Below are 6,000 nucleotides of genomic sequence, written 5' to 3'. Positions count from 1 at the left end.
GGAGCACGGAGTCTTATCCACTGCGCCACCAGGGAAGTCCCCAACCATGATTTTTTTTAAAAACTCTCAGCAATGGGGCTTTGCAGGGCACTGGGCCATGCCGCCATATAATGGGGAGCGTCCACGTACGCGCCCCGCGCTTCTGGATAGTGGAGCGGCCACCTTTGGTTTCCTGTGCAGATGGGCTCCGTGGTCTAGTGGCCCGGTCCCCACTGTCAGCGATTGCTCACCGAGGCCCGCGAGGGGTTGCCGCCAAGGTTTCCACCAGCCCACAAGCAAGAGCATGTCAGTCATCCCCTCCAGTGTCTCTCTGGTGGCCATCCACGACTAATACCAGCGTCACCTGGGTTCCAGTTCCAGTAACAGCTCCTGCGGAAGTGCCAAGTACCCTGGGGAAGCCATCTCTCACCACCCCAGTCTCCCCAGAGCTGACCCGGGACACTGGTGGGCTAGCTTCTTTTTCGGGAAGTCCACTCTCCCATTCATGGCCACAGAGCACTTGGAATCTGCCCAGGCCTCCACAGGTATGCTCAGCTGTGACCTGGCTCGGGAAGCCATGTGGAAGCAGCAGCCTGGTGGCCAGCCTGGCAAAACCAACTGCTGCCCCCCTTGTCCTGAGTGGCCACCACCAGCTGCCAGGCTTTCTTCCAAGGCACTAGGCTCATCAGAGCTAACCCCACCCCCACCCCCTTCCCCTCCCCGAGCTAAGCAGGCTGCAGCCAGTGGAAGCAGTTGGGTTTTTAATATCAAAACAGCAAAAAACACTAAAAAGGAAGCTGAGAGAATCCCACTCTTTATCTATCCAAGACACATGAGAGCCTTCCTGATACCCCACAACCCTGTGCCTTGCACCAAGTGGAAAATAAGCTGCAAGCAGCCATCAATCAGTCAATCAAATAAATAAATAAAATAGAAAACTAGAAATTAAAGGGAAATTCCTCAACCTGATTAAGGGCATCATATACTGTCATTCCACTGTTACTAAATAGACTTTCTCGGATTTTTTCTTTCCTATATATTCAGCTATAAGATCAGTCTTAATTTCAGGTCTCTAAAGTGCAGTCTAAAATAAAACTAAGCTTTAAACTTGCATCCAGGGCTTCCCTGGTGGCGCAGTGGTTGACAGTCCGCCTGCCGATGCAGGGTACATGGGTTCGTGCCCCGGTCCGGGAAGATCCCACATGCCGCGGAGCAGCTGGGCCCATGAGCCATGGCCACTGAGCCTGCGCGTCCGGAGCCTGTGCTCCGCAACGGGAGAGGCCACAACACTGAGAGGCCCGTGTACCGAAAAAAACAAAACAAAACAAAACAAAAAAAACTTGCATCCAATTAAAGCTTTATACAGCACCAACTCAGGATCTGCAGTGGCCTGGCTGTAGCAGACACTATCTGGATTTTGCTCAGATTCCTTCACTCTTTTCAAGCACACTGGTTTCCAATGTGACTTTATTCTTTTTTTTTTTTTTACATCTTTATTGGAGTATAATTGCTTTATAATGGTGTTAGTTTCTGCTTTATAACAAAGTGAATCAGTTATACATATACATATGTTCCCGTATCTCTTCCCTCTTGCGTCTCCCTCCCTCCCACCCTCCCTATCGCACCCTTCCAGGCGGTCACAAAGCACCAAGCTGATCTCCCTGTGCTATGTGGCTGCTTCCCACTAGCTATCTACCTTACGTTTGGTAGTGTATATATGTCCATGCCTCTCTCTCGCTTTGTCACAGCTTACCCTTCCCCCACCCCATATCCTCAAGTCCATTCCTCTAGTAGGTCTGTCTTTATTGCTGTCTTACCCCTAGGTTCTTCATGACATTTTTTTTCTTAAATTCCATACATATGTGTTAGCATACAGTATTTGTCTTTCTCTTTCTGACTTACTTCACTCTGTATGACAGACTCTAGGTCTATCCACCTCATTACAAATAGCTCAATTTCATTTTTTATGGCTGAGTAATATTCCATTGTATAGATGTGCCACATCTTATTTATCCATTCATCCAATGATGGACACTTGTTTCCATCTCCAGGCTATTGTAAATAGAGCTGCAATGAACATTTTGGTACATGACTCTTTTTGAATTATGGTTTTCTCAGGGTATATGCCCAGTAGTGGGATTGCTGGGTCATATGGTTGCTCTATTTGTAGTTTTTTAAGGAACCTCCATACTGTTCTCTATAGTGGCTGTACCAATTCACATTCCCACCAGCAGTGCAAGAGTGTTCCCTTTTCTCCACATCCTCTCCAGCATTTATTGTTTCTAGATTTTTTTTAGAAGATGTTGAGGGTAGGAGTTTATTAATTAATTTATTTTTGCTGTGTTGGGTCTTCGTTTCTGTGCGAGGGCTTTCTCTAATTGCAGCAAGCGGAGGCCACTCTTCATCGCGGTGCGTGGGCCTCTCACTATCGCGGCCTCTCTTGTTGTGGAGCACAGGCTCCAGACACGCAGGCTCAGTAGTTGTGGCGCACGGGCCTAGCTGCTCCGCGGCATGTGGGATCCTCCCAGACCAGGGCTCGAACCCGTGTCCCCTGCATTAGCAGGCAGATTCTCAACCACTGTGCCACCAGGGAAGCCCCGTTTCTAGATTTTTTGCTGATGGCCATTCTGACTGGTGTGAGATGATATCTCATTGTAGTTTTGATTTGCATTTCTCTAATTGATTAATGACGTTGAGCATTCTTTCATGTGTTTGTTGGCAGTCTGTATATCTTCTTTGGAGAAATGTCTATTCAGGTCTTCTGCCCATTTTTGGATTGGGTTGTTTGTTTTTTTGTTATTGAGCTGCATGAGCTGCTTATAACTTTTGGAGATTAATCCTTTGTCAGTTGCTTCATTTGCAAATGACTTTATTCTTAACAAGCAGCACCTGTGTCTCTTTGTCAGTGGACTGCCCTCAAGCTGCTACAGCATGCTCCATCTGGGCACAAAGAAAGCAGGAAATATCTTGGAATTTACATTCTCACCAACCATAGGCCACCCTTAACCAATGACTGTGGATGCAAGAGTTCAAATACTCCAGATCCCTTGTTTCTGACTGAGACAACTCTGAGATGTGACTGGCGTTTTCCCGATTCTTCCCCTGTGGGACTAAGCCTGTTACACCACCACCACAGGACTTTGCTTAATATTGCCTAAAGCCACTTCCTCATGAATCACTTTTACAAGAACCCTCATCTTACGGTCAACTTCTATTATACTCCTGCTAGAAGTCCTTCTCTTCCTCATCCTGTTCCCCCATATCCTTAATTTTCTTGAAAACACTTTCTAATGAATTACTTTCATAGGGATCCTCATTTCAGATCTGCTTCTGAAGAACCTAGGACAGGAGTCATGGACTGTTTGGTTCCTCCTTTCTTTCTTTCCTCTTCTCTTCATTGATCCTTGAGGGTTGGGGCAAGGGAGAGGAGAATTCAAGGAAAAGAGCTCTGTGATCTGGTGCTATTGTGGCGGTCAAATTGCTCTTCATGGCAGGCCTCCAACACTGGCCTTACTTGTGTGGTGCTTCAGAGACCCCTATGGGACCCTCTGCACCATACCAGCTCTTCACGAGGATGATGAGCTCTCTCGCTGCCCTCTGTGATGGTCACCATTAGTTCCTGCCCCAGATTGCAGCTGTATACCCACATCCTCTTTCAGCCTTACTGCCAGGCAGTCCTCTTGGGCAGGGTCCTCTCTAGGTGGTTCAAGCTTGATATCCATAGGGTCCACTCGGCTCACAGGTTCCCTGACAGATAACCAAGTGTAACCCAATCAACTGATGAATGGGGCAGCTCCAGCCCAGGTTTATGTCTTCAGACTTCTGTCAAGGACGAGTCTATTTCTCCATGGTTACTCCAAAACTCCTCAGCACACATCCACAGCCTCCCTGCAAACTCTTCTTGCTCTTCTCAAATAGCAGTCCAATAGAGTGTGCAGCTTAACTACTATCTGGCCTGGTAGTGACAGGCCTGTCTTACGCCCTTGAAGACAACTCCAGTCTCTACATTGGTTCCCTTTGGACTCCATCATCTGGCCAATGGGGCATGGAGAAGCGTTCCTCTCCCTGATATGGAGAGAAAAAAAGTGTTGAATCTCTCACTACATCTAAGAATTCCCTTGAAATAATCTTCACTTACAGAGGCTGGGAAGAATGGTTTCTTTTTTATCATCTCTTAGTAAGTTGTGACTAGTTACGTTCAGCACCTCTCTGGGTTTCTTTTCCAGTTTGTTTTTTAATAAATTTATTTATTTATTTTTATTTTTGGCTGTGTTGGGTCTTTGTCGCTGCGTGAGGGCTTTCTCTAGTTGCAGCAAGTGGGGGCTACTTCGTTGTGGTGCACGGGCTTCTCATTGTGGTGGCTTCTCTTGCTGCAGAGCACAGGCTGTAGGCGTGTGGGCTTCAGTAGTTGTGACATGTGGGCTCAGTAGTTGTGGCTCACAGGCTCTAGAGCATAGGCTCAGTAGCTGTGGCACACGGGCTTAGTTGCTCCACGGCATGTGGGATTTATCTGGACAAGGGCTCGAACTGTGTCCCTTTCTTGGCAGGGGGATTTTTACCCACTCCGCCACCAGGGAAGTCCTTCTTTTCCAGCTTTATTGAGATATAATTGACACATAACACTGTGTAAGTTTAAGGTATACAATGTGTTGATTGGATACATTTATAAATTGCAAAATGATTATCACCATAGTATTAGCTACCACTTCCTCCAAACCCACCTCACATTTACCATTTCTTTTTTGTGGTGAGAACATCTCAGATCTGCTCTCTTAGCAACATTCAAGTATACGATACAGTATTGTTAGCTATAATCACCATGCTGTACCTTAGATTCCCAAACTTGTTAATCTTATAACTGGAAATCTGTGCCCTTTGACCTATATCTCCCCATTTCCCCCAACCCCCAGTTCTTCTCTGCTTTAAATGTATAAGCACTTACCAACAATCATTCTCAGTTTGGGGAATTCAGCCAAATTTCTATAAAAACAGGAAAAGTGTCATTTAACCTCCTATCTCAAGTAGTCATGTCACTTTTCTCAGTTCCTTAATTGGGCTTGCCAACATTTTATTTATCACAGTCTTTTTAAAAATGTTTTTGTTAAAAGGAGAGACAAACTACAGATTTGGATAAAATGTTTGCAAACCACATCTCCAGCCAAAGGCTAGTATCTAGAATATATAAAGAATTCTCAAAACTCAACAGTAAAAAATGAAAAAGAAAATCCAATTAGAAAATGGGCAAAAAATATAAAGAGACATTGTGTCAAAGAGGATATATGGATGGAAAATAAGCACACAAAAAGACGCACAACATTAGCCATCAGGGACATGCAAATTAAAACCACCGTAATATATCACCACACCTATTCGAATGGCGCTAAAGATGAAAAAAAAAAAATAGTGACAGCAACCAAATGCAGGTGAGGATGTGGACAAACCTCTCCAGAGGTTTTCCATATGAACCCGAGGGACACTGGGCAGGGAGGGACGCAGCACGGGACACCAGCAGCAGAATTCAAGCAAGTAGCACCAGAATCCTCTTGATGGCCCCAAAGACCAACCACTGGGCTCCCAACCACTGGGCCCCAACCACATCTGTTGCACCGTCTCCTTCCCGCTCTCCCAGATGAAAGAAGCCTGTGAGAGCCGGGTATAGTGACTGCGAGGCCCGCACCAAAGGCACGTCAGTGGTGATTTTCAGACCTCAGGGTTAAAGGGAACATCCTAAAGAGGGGGAAGGTTCCCATCCAAAGGATCAGGCCTAGAATAGGGTCAGCTCTCTCCACAGCACATAGCAAATGGGAAACACGGGGTGAGGCATATGAAATGGTGAAGGGAGATCATTTTCAACCTAGAATTCCATATTTCCACAAACGATCAATCAAGCTATCCAAAAAAGTCCCTTCCTTTTCCAGGAAGCTACTGGAGGGGATGCTTCAATAAAACAAGGGGATAAACCAAGAAAGAACACACAGATCCAGGGAAGAGAGGATCCAGCCCAGGAGAAAGAGGCGGTCC

At 46.1% G+C, this 6,000-nt stretch overlaps 1 pseudogene; it reads left to right on the top strand.

Annotated features, from left to right (window-relative positions):
* Positions 1 to 283: 283 nt before the first annotated feature.
* LOC149744782 (pancreatic progenitor cell differentiation and proliferation factor pseudogene) lies at positions 284 to 3,582 on the top strand (annotated as a pseudogene).
* The last annotated feature ends 2,418 nt before the right edge of the window (positions 3,583 to 6,000 follow it).

Source organism: Delphinapterus leucas, chromosome 19 (assembly GCF_059928025.1).
Source record: "Delphinapterus leucas isolate spDelLeu-1000000601 "Yukka" chromosome 19, BTC_Dleu_Yukka2, whole genome shotgun sequence".
In the NCBI taxonomy this organism is placed as follows: Eukaryota; Metazoa; Chordata; class Mammalia; order Artiodactyla; family Monodontidae; genus Delphinapterus; species Delphinapterus leucas.
Note: the sequence above shows the minus strand (reverse complement) of the source record. Positions and strands in the feature narration are given on the sequence as shown.